The 18,261-nt window shown below is 34.6% G+C and overlaps 1 pseudogene; it reads left to right on the top strand.

The window, feature by feature from the left end:
* The first annotated feature begins 13,072 nt into the window (after positions 1-13,072).
* LOC101959205 (holocytochrome c-type synthase pseudogene) lies at positions 13,073-13,827 on the top strand (annotated as a pseudogene).
* Positions 13,828-18,261: the final 4,434 nt, after the last annotated feature.

Raw genomic sequence — 18,261 nt, 5'->3', positions numbered from 1 at the left:
ATATTAAAAAAATTTTGCAAATTGTACCTCTGATGAAAGGTTAATATCCCAAATGAGAAGTAACTCAAGCAACTTTATAGCAAAACAAACAATGCAATTAAAATATGTGCATAAACTTGAATAGATATTTTTTCAAAGATAGCATGCAAATGACTAATCATTATATGAAAAAATTCTCAATATCATCAATAATTAGAGAAAAATAAATCAAAACCATAGTGAGATACTACTTACCCTTGTTAGAATGGCTAGTATCCAAAGAACAAAGGCAAAATTTTGGCAAAGACATGGAGATAAGGGGAAACTTGTACATTGTTGGTGTTACACAACTATAAATTGCCTTTGTGGAAAATAGTATGGAAATTCCTTAAAAATTAAAAATATAACTTCCATAAGATCCAAGAGTACTACTGCTGATGTATATATCCAAAGGAAATGAAAGCAGTTTCTTGAAGTGCTATCTTCATGTTAATGTTAATTGCACCATTATTCACAATACATAAGACATGGACTAAAAAAAAAAGTTTAATTTTTATTTTTGGAATCAGGGATTGAACTCAGGGGCACTCCACCACTGAGTCATATCCGCATCCCTATTTTGTGTTTTATTTAGAGACAGGGTCTCACTGAGTTGCTTAGGTCCTCTTCATTGCTGAGGCTGCCTTTGAACTCCCCATTCTCCTGTCTCAGCCGCCTGAGCCACTAGGATTACAGGCATATGCCACCACATCCAGCAACAAAATGTAATTTAATGGATGAATAAATAAAGTGTGAAATACATGTATTAGCTTATATATACATATACACAACTGAGGGTGTGTGTGTGTAGAAAATAATGAACATATTACTTCATGATTTATATATTATACAGTCAAGTAATTAACATACATATTATGTACATATATACCCAAACACTTTGTTCTGTACCTTAAATTGATATAAATTTTATTTTTCAATATAATCAAAATGGCAAATGCACAAAAGACAAAAAGAGCCATGCAATTAACACTTTGAATGCAGAGCCTGTGGCCAAACAAATCCAAAGAAAGATTGCAGAATGTTTACATTTGTAAGCATTACTTCATTTACCATGAAAGTGAACTTTGTAGTCAACTATGATTAATTTTTTATATAAACCCTAACATGGGAGAAGTTTATGTTACATCCATATTATATTTGATGATTATATTAAAAGAAATACCAATATCATTTTCCTCAATGGCCTACTAGCTACTTCATATTGTAGAAACTTTCTTTACCATAATAGATTATGCTCAAATATCCATTTACATTTATCAGGAAATACAGTAAAGTTTCATTTTCTGAGTTGCATGTCTCTTGTCTTATGCAAGAACCCCAAGGCTTGCACTTTTGCTAAAAACAGAGGTCAATTTACAGTCTTAAATTTATATTAATTTGTGCTGCTGTTCATGTATTTCAGTTGGTATTATGCATTTGTAAGTCAGCTTGTAGCTCCATTTTTTAAATGAACCATGGCCATGAGAACTGGGAGCTATGATCCTGATGCCATGGTACTCAGTATCCATCATTAGAAGACATCCAAATCTAATATACCACTGAGATCATGCTATGTGAAAAGTTTCTGAGGAACTCATTGTATCTAACTCTGTATCACTTTTGATATACTTTCATGTAAAGATATTGCATTTTCATGGGCTCAAGAACTAAATACAATGAATTTATTTACTCTGCCTCTTTCTTGCTCAGCTGAAAGAATCCAAAAACTTCTGAGGCCAAAGCTTTCCTTTTTCAATCCTTTTGTGTATCTCAATACCCAGCAATTTGTGTACCCATAAATTGCTGGGTATTGAGTGGGAGAAATTGGACAAAAGGGAAAGACTGAGAGTTTGACACAAAGGAACACCAATTAATAACATTAAAAATGGGTATATTAATCTGGATAGCCCATTTTAAAATGGGAAAGATAGCTCAAATTATCATATAATTCATTTTAAGATTTTTATTAATTATTAGATTCATAGAGCCACGATTTTAAACAAATAGTTATCCCTTCATATTTGCAGTGGATTGCTTTCAGAACTCATGCTAATACAAAAGTCCTGCGGTGCTCAGATCTTATAAAATGGCATAGTATTTGCATATGGACTATGCACATACTCCCATAACTTTAAATCATCTCTGGATTATTTAGAGATATCTGATAAATGGATGTATTATATAAATGTTGTTATGCAATGTTACTTAGGGAATAATTACAAAAATTTCTGTACCTGTTTAGTAAGGATTTTTTATATAAAATATTTTCAATATGTGATCAGTTGAATCCATGAATATTTAATGTATAGATGCCAGAAGACAACTTTAGTTATTTAAATTCTAGGGCTCTGAATTTTGCACCTAAAATAATAAAGAAAAACTAAGGGTTATCTGTTTTTTTATTTGGTAAAATTTTTGTGAGGCTCTGAAATTTGTTTTTACTCTAAGGGGAGAATAATTTTGGAAGTATATAAAAACTGATAATATTTAAATTTAAAACACTATGCCAGAGATAATTGATTTAAGAGTATCATTTATTTAGTTAATTATTAACACATTCATTCTACAAAACAATGGGATTCACTGTGGCATTCCCATACATGCAAACATCATGCACTGGTTATATTCATCCACACTTGTACCCTAATCCCACTCCCCTAACATCCTCTCGAGTCCCATGTAATCAATTTTCTTGTGTCAGGTTAAATTTTTACTTTTGTTCTGATATATGAGAGGACTTATCTTTCTGGTTCTGGTTTATTTTGCTTAATATGATGTGCTCCAATTCATCTATTATGCTATTAATGACAGGAATTCATCCTGTCTGAAAAATAATTCAAAAATATATACCATATTTTAATTATCCATCTATCTGTTAATGCTTACCTGGGCTGGTTTCATATCTTAGCTATTGTGAATACTGCCACATTAAACCTGTACATGCAGGTATCTCTTTTATATGGTCACTAATTTCCTTTGAATATACAACCAGAAGTCAAATAGCTGAATCGTATGGTAATTCTACTATTTAGTCTTCTGAGGAAACTCCACAATATCTTCCATAGTCATTATACTAATTTACATTCACATCAGCAGTGCATAACAGTTCCCATTTCTCCATAACCACACCAACATTTGTTTTATTTTGTTTGTCAAGTATGTTTATTTGTTTGGATAATAGCCATTCTAACTAAGGTTAAATGGTACCTAATTTTGATTTGTATTTCCCTGGTGTCTAATGATATTGAGCATTTTAAAAGTACATTTATTGGTCTTTTGAATTTCTTCTTTTGAGAAATCTTTTCAGATAGGTTGCTGTTTTAAATTGGATTACTTGTTTACTATTGTTGATTTACTGTTTTCTCCCATTCTGTTGGCTGTTTCTTCATTCTATTGCTTCTTTTGATGTGCAGAAACCCATTTGTTTGATGTAATCCTATTTGTCAATATTTGCTTTTCTTGCCTGTGATTTTAGAGTCCTAGTCAGATAATCATTGTTTTACCAAGATACTGAAGCATTTCCCCTATGTTTTCCTCTAATAGTTTGAGGATTTCTGGTTTTATACTAAAGTCTTTGATTCACTTTGAGTTAATTTTTATACAGAGTAAGAGACAGGAATCACATTTTGATCATACGCATGTGGATAGACACTTTCCCCCAGCACTATTTGTTAAAAAGCTGTCCTTTATTCAATGCATGTTATTTTTTATTTTTATTTTTAAACTTTGTCAGACATCATTACCTTAAGTATATGTATGAAAATAAGAATGGTGTGACTCTGTGTTCAACCAGAGACATGAAAAACAGTGCTCTATTTGTGTAATATGAATTGAATTGCATTCTGCTGTCATATATAACTAATTAGAATAAATAGAATTTAAAAAAATTTAAAAAGAATCAGTTGGCTATAGATGCAAGGATTTATTTCTGGAGCCTCCATTTTGTTTCCTTGGTCTATGTGTCTGTGTTCATGTCATGCTTTTTTGCTACTGTAGCTCTGTTGTATGTCTTGGAATCATGTATTGTGATGCCTCCAAGTTTGAATTTTTGGAATATTTTTTCTAGTTTTGTGAAGAATGTCATTAGTATGTTGGTGGTGATTACATTGAACCTGAGATTGCTTTGGGTGTGTTGAACATTTTAACAATATTAATTCTTCCAATCCATGAACATGGGAAGTCTTTCTTCCCATTAGTGTCTTCTTCATTGTCTTTATTTAGCATTTTAAAAATTTTATTGTAGAGATCTTTCACTTACTTATTGAGGTTTCTTTCTGGATACCTTATTTTTTGTTGCTGTGTGAATGGGATTATTTTCATCATTCCTTCTTAATCTGATTCATTATAGGGGTGTAGGAAAACCACTGCATTTTGTATGTGGATTTATTTTTATTTTTATTTTTTTGGTACCGGGGATTGAATCTAGAGGTGCTTTTACAGAATATATCCCCAGTAATTTTTATGACTTAGCCTCTCACTGCTGAGATTACAGGAATGTGCCACCACACCTAACTTCTTTTCATTTTTATTATGTTCTTGTCAAGTTTTTGTAACAGAGTAATGCTGGCTTCCTAGAATGAATTTTGAAGGGTTTGCTTCCAATCAATTCTATGGAATATTTGAATAAGCATTGATGTTAGTTATTCTTCAATATTCTGATAAATTTCAACAGTTAGTCAACCCAGTCCTGAGCTTTTCTTTGCTGTGAGACTTTTTTATTATGGGTTCAGTCTCATTACTTGTTGTTGATATATGCAGGATTTTATACCCTCTTGGTTCAATATTAGTTGTTCATGTGTTCATAAATTTGTTTATTTATTATAGAATTTCCAATTGGTTAGCATATAGTTTTTCAAAATAATTCAGAATGATTTTTGAATTTTTGTAATATCAGTTGCAATGTTTATTTTTTAACTCCAATTTTATTTACTTGGGTCTTCTCTGTATCCTGTATTTCCTCTCTCTTTTGCTTAGATATCTTGTTTTTGGTTAGATTGGTCAATTTTATTTATCTTCTTAAACAGCTCTTTGTTTCATTGATTTTTTACACCATAATTATTTTATATTCAATTTTTTTTGCTTTTGCTCTGATTTTATTATTTATTTGTTTCTACTAATTTTGAATTTGGTTTATTCTTGCTTTTCTAAGACTGAGATGCATCATCAGGCTTTTTAATCTCTCTCTCTCTCTCTCTCTCTCTCTCTCTCTCTATATATATATATATATATATATATATATATATGTATGTATATGTATAGATATATGATTTGTATCTTTTATTTTATAAATATTATTATATATTTTAGCATATATAATATTTTATATACAATGTTATATATTATAATATATATTATTTAATATATTATTTCATTTTATATATATTATATTTATATATTATTTCATTATATATAGAGAGATTCTCTATAAATATATGTATGTATATATGTATATATATATTTTTTCTTAATAGCACTCATTGAAATAAACTTCCCTCTTACTACTGCTTTTTCTCTAGCCCATAGGATTTGGTATTGTTGTGTTTCCATCTTCATTTGTTTCAAGAAATTTTAAAATTTTCCTTTTGACTTTCTCAACAATATAACATTTGTTCAAAACTGTGTTGTTTATACTTCTTGTATTTGTACAATTTCTAAAGTATATTTTTCTATTGACTCTGGTTTCATACAGTTATAATTAGAAAAAATAGAGAATATTTCAACTATTTGAGTTTGTTAAGTCTTGTTTTTTAGACTATTATGTGACCTATTCTAGAGGAAGTTCAATGTACTGTTGAAAGGAATGTGTTTTTTGCACCTGTTGCATGGAATGTTCTGCAAATGTCTGTTAAGTTTATTTGATTTATAGTGTAATTTAATTCTGATTTTTTTCTTGTTGATTTTTTTGTATGAAGGTATACCCATTGGTGAGAGTGGAATATTAAATTCTAAAGATTTCAGTCCCAGGTATCAATTCTTATTACATGCTATTGTCTGGGGCATAGGTCAGGCTGACCATTGTTCTGGGTCAAAGTGACTTTGTAGTGACAGTTTTTCTAAGTTGGAGGGTATGTTTCAAAATGGTGTTTTCTAAGTTAAATTCTCCCTAGCATTTCTACCTTTATGTTTTTATTTCATAGAAAAAGGGGTGGTGGGATGAGGGTTGGGGTATTTCTATCTCTTAAGCTACTTCTCCTGGGAATGGGCATCAGCAGAGGACTCTTGTGGGAATTGCTAGTAAGCAGCTCTAATGGAGCAAAGCAGAAGGACGTTTTGGACTCTCTGATTGGTAGTGGTGTTGATGGGCTTCTGCAAAAAAAATAAATAAATGAATAAATAAATAAATAATAAATAGCCGAAACAGGATGGCCCAATGACAAGGCCAACATTTAAAAGAGAATTGGGAAGAGGAAAAGGGGCTAGCCAAGAAAAGATTGCTGAGGAATAGGGGGGTAGAAACCAGTCCATGTTCTATGATGAGGAGAAGTGATCAAATTTGGTATCATGGTCTCTTCATTTTTTATGCTGTCCCTCACCAAGTCTGACTGGTTAGTGTAAAGGCAGCAGGTCTCCTGTAGGATGGCACAGATGACATCTTTTTCTGCAGTTAATAGATGTAGTCCTCATCTGTTTTGGAGAGCAACTACTGTCAATGAATCTATTTGATAGACAAGTAGGTCAAAATTCTTTAAGGCTATCTGCCATTTCTTTGGAAGTATTGCAAATGGGTGAATGGAAACTCCTACTCTTGTTACTTCTGTGCCAACTGCTATAGTTATGCCCAAACTACCAGAAGAGGGATAAGAGAGAGAGAGCTCATTTTGGTTTGAGTAGGATATATACTGGGATAGGGATGGGTCTCTGCTCAGTGGAATATAGAATAGGGGTGCAATAAAGGCCAAGATACAGGTTCATGTCCAGTTAGTGGATAGAAAGAAGATTCCCTAATTATACTTGAGGCAGCCAGAGAGGTGATAGGAAACAACTTTTTCTGGCTGGAGGCAAGATCTTATAGGGAAATTTTATCAGGAGTCTGGTGGGTGGCAATGGTGGGATTGGAGATAGCCCACAATGAGGATGACCATCTCAGTGTTGTCACTAACAGGGATATTAGAGGAGGAGGAAAAGCTTCTGGTTGGCATAAGAGGATAAAGGAGGCAGAGGAATGTGGGGACCTATGGTGGCTATGGTTGGGATTAAAATGGATGCAGGCATCGAATTTGGTTAGGATGTCCCTGCCAAGAATAGGAGATAGGCATAGGTGTATGACTAGAAAGGAGTGTGATAATCCAGTGTAGAATAGGTTACAGAGTAAAGGACCTATCCGTTTAGGAGTGGTGAGGCTTCACCAATACCGACAATAGAGATAGAGGTAGAGGAAATTTGGAGGGGACAGAAAAATTCTGGTAACACTGAAAACTTGCCCCTACATTCAACAAGAAAGAGATAGTCGTCCAGCATGGTGGTGCACACCTGTAATCCCAGTGGCTTGGGAGGCTGAGGCAGGAGGATCTCGAGTTCAGAGTCAGTCTCAAAAACAGCAAGGCACTAAGCAACTCTGTGAAACCCTGTCTCTAAATAAAATACAAAAAGGGGCTGGAAGGTGGTTCAGTGCCCTGAGTTAAATCCCTGGTACTAAAGAGAGAGAGAGAGAGAGAGAGAGAGAGAGAGAGAGAGAGAGAGAGAGAGAGAGAGAGAGAAAGGCTCACTAGATACTGACAACCTTACCCTGGGCTCCAATGAAGTGATGGCTGTGGGGGCCAGGAGTCTAGGGGGCTTTTAGCCTTCTGTAGTCAGACCATTCATTGCCAGGCCAAGGATGCTAGCTAGTCTAGTGTTTGTGTCCATGGACTTGTGGGAATTGGAAACAATTGAAGAAGAGGGAGAGGCTCTCTTAGTACATTCCAATTCCCAGTGTCCTCTTTGGTTGCAAAGAGGGCACGATCCAGGTAGAAGTTCAGGGTTAAGACAGGCATTTTCCCAGTGTCCCTGGTGGCCACACTTGAAGCAGGTGCCTGGAGATGTGGAGTGTGACCTAGACCCTGCTTGTGGGGTCTTTTGGGCCCTTGTCTGAGTACGACTGCCAACATCTGGAATTTAGCAGAATCTCATTTGAGTTTTCCTGTTTTTTGTTCTTCCTCCCTATTGTTATAGACTTTGAAAGCCAGTTTTACACATTCACATTGAGGAGTCTGTGGTTGTTCACCAGCTTTTAGAGACATATTTTTTCCCCTGACATCTGGGGCAGATTGGGAGATGAAATGTAAATGAAGATGAAATCTGCCTTTTTCTGATTCGGGGTTAAGGTTGGTATATTTAGTCACAGCCTCTGAGAGATGGTAGAGAAAGAGAGCAGGACTTTCATCACTGCCTAAATTAATTTTTTTTAATCTTTTCATATTTGACCATCTTTAAGGCAACCTTTTCCATTCCTGCGAAAGCAAGTAATTAGCTTGGTCTAGCTTGGTCCTGTCAGAGGAAGTGGGCTGATAGTTCCAACTGGGGTCAGTACAGGGAACTTGTGTGACACTGATGGGATTATTGGCAGAATTTTGGTGGTGAAGGGTGTCTGTGTGAGCCTCAGCTGCCAACTGAATGTGATCCCTATCCTCAGGGGAAAGACAAGAGGAAAGAATGACATAAACATCATGCCAGGTGAGGTCAGAGGACTGGGTAATGTGTAGGAATTCTTTCTGAAAAGTAGAGGGGTCTGAGGCAAAAGCACTTCAACATTTTTCTATGTGTAAGGGAAAATAGGACATGAACACATATGATGTTTCAGCACCTGCCATCTTGTGGAGAGGAAGGACCTTGGAGGAAGCAGAAGGTGTTGTGGGAGAAGGGGTGCAGGAGTAAGTGTGGGGGTGGAGAGGGAAGGGGAGGTAGGTGAGGATGAGCATGAGAAAGAGGTTGATCATGAGGATGAGAGGGAGGAGGTTCATCTGTGAGGTCAAAATCAGAGGAGGTTTTGCAAATACCTTGAGGGGGTGTTTTCATTGAGAAGAATGTGAAAAATTGAGCAGTTTTGGCAGAGAGAAGGTCTAGAGGGGTGGTATCAGGCCTGAAGCAGAGGCCTGAAACTAAAGGACCTGAGATCATTTTCCATTGAATTGGAGAAAGCTTCAAGATATTGGAGAATTTGAAATTCAAATGTGCCACTGTCAGGCCAGCAACTGTCCTTGTCCAGCTTCAGTGGGGGCCAGGCAGTGTTATAGAACATCAGCCTTTTAAATTTGAGTAGAGACCCTGGGTCTGGATTGAGGAGACATCCCAAAGGGGTGTTTCATGGAGGGCTTTAAGGAGCCTGGCCCATTCTGGACAGAAACATTGAGGAGGGTCCCCAAGGACTCCAACGGAGAGAAAAGCCAAAATCAAGGGGCGTCCCCATAAGAATTTTGGTTTTGCTAAGGTTGTTCCAGAAAAGGCCAATAGAATGACAGGTGGCCCTTTAGTGTCCCAGAGAAAGCATGTTGTTGCCACCCAGTGATGGTGGGGTTTTGTCATCTAGATCTGGGATTTGTCAGAGGAACAATATCCAAGGATAGAGAAACTGAGATACGGATTCCAGGAATGCAGGGTATCTGTAGGGGGTCACTTACCCAGTAGGCAATGGCTGGTGGTGGATGAAAAGTCCAGCAATGTGAGTGGTCCCTATGGGAGCCACTGAAGGGACAGGAGGGAGTATGAGAAAGAAAAAAAAAAGAGAGAAACAGGGTAGAGGTCAAGAGAAGGCTCATGGTGACACTGATCCCAGGCTTTGGCCCCCAACATGTAAGAAAAAAACTGAAGGAAGGAACTAGAAAGAGGAGAGGCAACCATCCCATCCACTGCCACCTCAACAGCTAACACCCTATGGCAAAGAGGACTATGAACATATCCTGTTTTCGTGGAACAAAAAAAAATAAAGAAAAATAATAAATATGTAAACGTGTCTACTGAGACTGCATATTATACAATGTTTAATGAAGGTTGTCAGTGCATGAAGATGGATTAGAAAACACTGGAGTTATATTTCTTCCTTTGCCCCTAATCCCTCTTAGCTGATTCAGGGTTGAGTGGGACAGTATCCATTATTAATGACACAGTTCCAGAAGCAGCCATTTCAAATGCCGTAGACATTTGATTTAACATTTCTTCCCTTTCCATAATTACTTAATTATTATCAATTAACAGCATGACATAAGCATGTGGTGGCTTCCCATCTGCTCCTTTCTTCCTCTCAATTTGTTATTGCCATTAATTTAGTCGACGGTGACACTGTTTAACCAAATTAAACCAATTAATAAGAGTCTACTGGGTCAAGGCCTTTCCTTTTGCATCTCATGCTTGTTCATCAGTAGCTGTCTTCCCCAATATAATAAGATTTAAGTAGAATAAAACATTTGGAGAAATTATAAACATTTTGGTGAAAGCTATATTCGAAGATTTGTAATTGATGTCAAAATTCCTAGTTTTGGAAAGTGATACTTCTTTGAGTACACCAAACATCCATGTATTCTTTCCCTTGAGGGTTCTCAAGTTTTATTTTATAGAAGTAAAAAGTAATTCCTCAGCATGGATATAAATTTTGTCTTAAGACGTTCATAAATATTCCTTTAAAATTGTATTAGTGTATTATAATTACAGTGGGGTTCATTAAGCTGTATTTGTAAATTCACATAACAATTTAATCAATCTCAATCCCTAGTTCCCTCCTTGTTCCTATTCTCCCCTCTTCTCTGATCTGTTTATTTTATTCTCTCTTCTATAATTATTACTTTAATTGGTATATGTAATATATACACATCCATGTATATACTCATACAGTGACACAGCATAATTTAGTGGATTTTATTCTCCAGGACTTTCCCATGTCTTACCCTCCTCTCTTGCTCTTGGTTCCCTTCTTCTATGCTATTGGTCTTCCTTTTTTATTCTTTCTTTCTTTAGCTTCTGCATATGAGAGAAAACATTCAATACCATACTTGCTGACTCTGGCTTATTTCACCTAGTGTTATCTTCACTTCTATCAATTTATTAGCAAATGCCACAATTTCATTCTTTATGACTGAGTAAAACTCCAATGTGTATGTATACTGCATTTTCTTTATTCAGTTACCTGTTGACAAGCATCTATACTGGTTCCATAACTTAGCTGTTGTGAATTGTGCTGCTATAAACGTTGATATGCATGCATCAGTATAGTATGCTATATATTTTGAAAAAATAACTAAGAGTTGAATAACTGAGTCATATGATTGTTCTATTCCCATTTTTTTGTTAGTTCTCCATAATGCTTTAATTTTTTTCAGTTAAATTAGAGACTGTTGAGGTAAATTATATAACAATACCCAGCAATATATTATCTCAAAAACAACAAAGGAAACAAAAAATATGTAGTTTGAAAATGAAAAAATAAAAATTATCCTTATTCTCTAATGACAGGATTGTCTATGGATAAAGTTTCAAAAGAATCTACAAAAAAATCTCCTTGACTTGATAGGTAGTATAGTAAGTTCATAGGGCCACAAGGTAAATGTGAAGAAGTCAATTGTTTTACTACACTAGAAAGGAAAATTTGAAAGTTTAAACTAAGAAAATATAATTTAAAATAGGATAAAAACTACTATAGTACTAAGGTATATAAAACTAGGATACTCAGTTATACACCTAACAAAATATATATAGGAATCATGGAAATCTATAAAGCACTGATAAAAAGAATTTATAATAAAAAGAAAGATAATACATGTTTCTGTATTGGAAGACAATAAAATTATCATGTTATGCCTTTCCAATTTAGTCTATGAGGAAATTCAATTAAAATCCCAGCCATTTATTTTGTAGATATTTAAAACTGATTCCAAAATTGGTATGTAAAGAAGAGAGACCCAGAATATACTGGACAATACTGAAGGGCAACCAAGTTGGAGGAGCCACACTTCTCAATTTCAAAACTTACTTAAAAATTACCGTGATTCTGACTGTATGATATTGATGAAATGACAAATACATGGATCAATGAAATGAAATGGAAAGCCAAGAAAAGGCAAACACAAATATAGTTACCTTATACTTAACAAAGGAGCAAAGGAGACTTAAAGGAGAAAGGCTAGTCTTTTGAATAAATGACATATGTACAAACGGGCATCCATATGCAGAAACATGAACATAAAGTTTACATTTCTCACAAAATTAAATAAAATGGAATACAAATCTAAATTTAAAAAAACAAAAATAAAATTACATACCTTTTTGAGGAAAAAAGCAGAAAAAATCTAATTGATTTTGAATGTGGTAATGGGTTTTTGATATGTTGGAAACAACCTCTGGGGGGAAATCATAAGTTGAATATCATTTAAATGAAAAATGCGTGCTTCTGATAAAAAGTTTACTATGACTCTTATTCCTCACTAGGTAAGGTTTTCTTAACCTTTGGCTTTTCTATTTCTGTTTGATTTTCTGTAAAGTTTGTGTGTGTGTGTGTGTGTGTGTGTGTGTGTGTGTGTGTGTGTGTGTGTAGGCTGTTATCCTTTGTGGTATTTTCCATTATTTTTCTTTTATCTTTAAATTTCTCAGCTATTTTTGTTTCATGTACTTTCCTCTGCTCTGTTTTCCCTATTTTCTTCTAATGCCTTTGGAACTGTTCCAAAATTCATAGATGTTCTGCTCTGATATATATATATATATATATATATATATAAATTCTTTTCCCTTTGCATTTTAGTTTGAGAAGTTTCTACTCACTTTTATAAATTAACTGGTAATTTTTAAAATACATATTGTGTCTAGAGACAAGTCTTTTAAAGGCATTTGTCTTTTTTGTTACTTTGGGTTTCTTTTTATTATTTGCAATCATTTTTTTTTTAATTATTAAGGTGACCCAGTGAGAGGAAGGCAGGGACAACAACATATCCCTGTCCTTGGGGCTTAGGTTGGAGGTTAGAGGTGGGGCCAACAGCCTGGACATGCCTGGGAAAGGAAATCAGCTGGAAATTTAAAATTGTTCAAAGTCAACATTGCTTCCAATCATGGGTTTGTCAGCCTTTACTTCTGCTGTTCCAGTCAGACCTCAAATGCTTCAGATCATCAGGTAGCATCACAACCTTCAGGATGCCCAATGCATGAAAGGAAAATGAAAGGCTGTCCCATGTGAGCAGAACCCTCTGGTCCAACCTATGAGAGCAAAACATGCTCTGTGCCTGCCCACCAAGAGGAGTATGCACTGTTCCATTACAGGCACTGCTGCTAAGGCTGAGAGCCTGGATCCTTCAAATCTGATCCTACCACCTAATCGAGCACCAGGGCCAGATCAGCCCTCTGGGTTGTCTACCATCATAGAGGAGTCATCCATTCGATAAGCAGGTTCAGAGAAAAAAGTGTTTTATCCTTCCAAACAGATGTTCTGTAATTCAATGTTAAGGAAAGGGTGGAAGTGGAAAGACAGGATATTAGTGAGAAAGATATGTATAATATTAGAATTCACAGTCAGAACAATGAACAGGCTTGGAAGGAGATTTTGAAGTGGGAAGCCCTTCATGCTGCCAATTGGCCTTGTGGTTTATCATTGATCTCATTTGGAGGGAAAGCAAAAGAATATTCACCAAGGGCAAGAATTGGTTCCTGGGTGGGGTGTGAGTTGCCTTTCGACAGGCATGATTGGATCATCAACCATGGTGGCACAGAAGTTAGACTGTGTGATAGATTACTACAGTGATGGCAAAGTCAGTGAGGACTACCTGTTCCCCATCCTGGACATCCACCTAGTCCCCCCACCTTTGGATTCACTTTCAGCTGTATCTGGACAGAATGGAGGTTGCTTGGTGGTGCTAGACATCCTAACCGCTGTTTTGTCTGTGATGCAAAGTAGAATTTTTTTTTTTTCCTGAGGGATGCATTAAACTATTTTCCCAAACTGAATTTCCCTCATGATGTATTGGGAACTTCAAGTGGGTAATAAGGCTTCATCCTCCAAATAGCAAAGGACACCATCCTCCATTCAGTTTTGAGCTGCATTTTGCCTTATATTTTTTAGCAGATCGTTTCAAATATTTTTTTCCATTTGGTTTAATCAGGAAGCAGTCCCTCAGTTTTGCCTTTAGCTGCAATATTGGCTGTGTATTTCATCTAGAAAAGTCTGAACAATCTCTGTAAAGGAGTGTTTAGAAAGTGAGAAAATCTGCTTTTTTCTTACTGTTTTCTCAGAAATGTTTGAGAGGTAAAACCTGAAACTCAGTCCAATGCTCATGAGCTTTTACTTGGTCAAATTTTTTTAACTAAAATTGTTTATTATAAATAAGCAATATATTTTTAAAAAGAGACTATTGTTTCTGAAGTCTCTACAATTTAGTAGTGACCCTGAATAAAATGCAAAGCCATACTCTTGTACTCAGCAAGACCAAGGCATGTCTTGGCTTTCTTAAATTCTCATTTATATGCATTTTTAGGCAGGGCGTTGTTAAAGAAGTTTCAACTCACCACAAGGTGCTGACATGTATTCCTTTAAACATATATTTTCCTATTGTTTTCATATGTAACTGTTCCCCAAAAACAGATCTCCTCCTTGTCCCTGTCATTTCAAGTTATCCCAACTTTGAGTCTCATTCCTTTCTCCATTGGGAGACTTTCCCCTGGTTGGCCTAATTCAAATTTAAAAGCCTGGATCAAGTCTCAGTGCCAGTAATTATACTTAGCTATTAATTAATTAATCTAAAATTAATCAATTCACAAGAGGAACAGTTTTCACAGATGTAGTATGTTTGCATCCACTCACTTTCTCAATTTTTATGTTTTAAGGAAGCTCTAAGCTTTCTGTTGAAATTCCTTGTATCAGTAACCCAACAACTGGTTGTTCTAATTATAGCAGCATGCTACAAATGATTGTTTTATTAAAGTGTAGATAATATTAAATCCTTTAATTTATCCTAAAAAATTTTATTAGGGTTTGCATATCATCTTACATTAACAATCTACCTTGCATATCCTTCATTCCATTCCATTACAGGATTTAATATATTTATCACAGTTAATTTAAATATATTTCATTATAATTTCAGCATCTCATATTTGCATCTTGTTTCATTGAGAACTTTATCTTTGGGGTGTGTTTTTCTCTAATTTTTGCATACATAGTAATATTTTGTTAAAAGTACTGATGCTTAGAGTAATACAAACTGTGTTAAGTAAGCCTTTAGGGTGTAGGTTTTGTTAATCTGTTTGGGACTTGGGCTATATTCAGTGTTTTTGTTGTACCTGTAGCAACCAGAGACTTCTAGTTCTTCTAATGGCCTTTGTTTGGTCTTCTGTCTTGGCATTGGGGCTTTCCTGTGCATCACTCCTAGTCCATGTCTTGCAGCCCTTTTGACTGAGGTGCTGATGTTATACTACAGGTATTGTTGGTGTGAGGTTAGGGTGTGGGAGACAGCCAGTGTTTAAATCCTCTGGTTTGTCTCATTCCTTTGGTTGACTAATGTCTTGGAGCCAAGGCTTTCTCAGATGTTTTTTTTCTCTCCTCCAGTTGCACAGTTCTTTACCCCCTGCCTTGACCCCTACTCCTTTCTCTAGGTGCAGATTACCTAGTCTATTTTCTTGAATCTCTGTTTTAGCTAAGATAGAAAATATGAAGGAGATCAAGTTGCGGATGAATTTCTCTCCCCTAGTAAGGATGAGATTTCAAAACCGCATGCTGTTGATGGACATTTATCTGGAGAATATGTATTTCTTTTCATGGAAAATGTTCTCTGGCTGTATTTCACACTATTTGTCTTCCTTTTCCTTTGTTAGGAACAAGGGAAGATCTTTTTAGAATCCCCATTGTGAGAACCTGTTAATGTTCCTAGAAGGAAATTTCATGAGAGAGTGGGGCTACCTCTAAAAATACAGCCCCTATTTTTTTTTTTTTTACTCTCATAACAGTCTATTCTTGGCCTCTGGCAATAGTCCAGATTATAAGACAAGTGTTCTTGCAAGCTTATGACTCCAGGGTATTCTACTCTAGTAAGTAGACCTCAGATGTCGCCCTACAAACATGCTTAATTCTTTAAATTTGGGAATGGTAGTTTGACTTGAAAACTTGGTTCTCTGAAAACTTCCATAATAATTGTTAATTTTAATTTTTACACATATTTTCTTTTTGTAAGAATAAGAGCAATGCCTTCTACACTCATTGTATGTCAAAGTATAAACAGAAATCTGAACCATTTTTTAAAATGGGTTTTTATAGGAAAGTAAATTCATTAGGGCATCAGATCTTTAAAAACATGTAGATTTGTAAATTTGGTGGATATTGGCAATGTGTTGCAGTAATCTTGGATGTACTATTGATGCTAAACTTTTTTGAAAATTAAGTAGTTCAAAGGCTGAATGTTAAGATTAAACACTGAGCCTGAAAAGTGACTAAATATCTATAATCTCAACATAAAAATTTACAGAATATGGAGTTGCTTCCTATAGATGAGCAAAGAAAGCAATCATTTTGAGATGAAATCCTTGGAAGAATGATCTCATAAGTGGTACAAAACAATTGCAATAACACAAAATATGAATGAAACTAGAATGGAGTATTCAGGTTTAATCAGTTCAAATTCCATATCTAAAGAGAAAATCTTATTCATTCTTAAGAAGATGGTGACTTGAGTATCAGATATAAAAAGTATAGTCCTGGATTCTCTATTGGACTTTAATATGATGTTTTTGAAGCTTCTTACTTATCTAAGCTTTTTATATGCTAGATTTTTATTTTAGTTTTACTATTGATTTTCAGTTTAAATTTCATTATTCAAGTTTTTGGTCTTCAAATCCATTATCCAACAACTTTATTTTCTTTTTATTTGACATTTTCTTTAATCTGTCCTTTAAAATAAATATTTTTAGATAAAAATCTATATGTTTCCAACAAAAATATTAAAATTGCAGTGACAAATCTTAGTAAAAAGCAAGAGAAATTTTATCCTAGAATTTGGCATAGATTGCTGTTCTTATTTTAGAGGTTTGAGCAGAGATCTTTTGTTCACTTCTTAAAATAAATTTAGCCATGGGGTGACATGCACTTTATGCCTTAAAATCTTTATTTTCTTCCTGTTTATATGATGCCCAAATTAATAAATGTCAATAAATGTGGCTCCATCTTATTAAAAAGAATATAACTTAGTTCATTCTAATTCAATAAATTGCATTGATTGTATAAAAATTTTTGAATCTTAATTTCCTATCTATTTTCCATATACACTCAGCTTATATAAAATATGCCTCACAGCATGGATTACTGTGTACCAAGCTGGATTTGAGAATATTTTGTAAAATGCTGAGTTCTTTAAAAAACTCTAGTTCTTTTTTCTTCTCATCATTAGCAACAGCAATAATACTTTCATAGACTTTGTGTAAGGATACAGTGTTGCTTTTCACACTCTGAGCCTTTGGCTTAGGTTCACAGAACTGCAAACTAATAATCCTGATCTGAAATACTATCAAGTGAATTGGATCTAATAGCACTTTCTCATTGAAATCTAATTTGCTTATTATCTTTCAAACTAAATCAGAAATTTGGATTGAATTAAAGTGAGAACTAGCTTGCAAACCTAGAAGACTTAGATTTTTCAGAAGAAATGACTGAATTTGAAAATTGCCAGAAACTACTGTTGCTTCGAATGCATCCTTGGCTCTTACAGAAACTACTATTTTGCAAAATACATCCTTGTCATATTAGAGGAATATTTCTATGTATTGTGCTACATTGTGGGTATTTTGTTGATGATAAGCAAAATGTTAGCTTGCAATGAATTTTAATTTAAATGGTGCTGCTTATTCTTTTTCATAATACTGTTTGGGCATCTTGTCACTATATCTCCCATTGTGATAGTAACAGCTAATTAAATTATTGTTCATTAATATGTATGAGCAATAATCTTTCACACCTTTTTCATCTAATTCATATTGATCGTGTTATTACATAGTTATTCTATTTATTTGATATTTATTATCATTTCATAAACAAGACATTGATTATAGTTAATGGCATTAAAATAATAATCCACAAGTACACATTATCAAACTCTTTGAAAAAATAGTTTCAAGTAACCATAATAAGCCACAAATTGATTTAAACTTATTTTATAGTTTCATTAGAATTTGTGCTTCCTAAAATGTTATATACCCCCAGAGGGCTTTCAAGATGGCAGACTGGAGGAGATTTATTCATGGCATGAAAACTGGAAGCAGACAGGCAGCGTCCGGACTTTACTGGAATTTAAAATGGGTATTCAAAATGAA

Source organism: Ictidomys tridecemlineatus, chromosome 9, assembly GCF_052094955.1.
Source record: "Ictidomys tridecemlineatus isolate mIctTri1 chromosome 9, mIctTri1.hap1, whole genome shotgun sequence".
In the NCBI taxonomy this organism is placed as follows: Eukaryota; Metazoa; Chordata; class Mammalia; order Rodentia; family Sciuridae; genus Ictidomys; species Ictidomys tridecemlineatus.
This window is presented reverse-complemented; position numbering and strand designations above follow the sequence as displayed.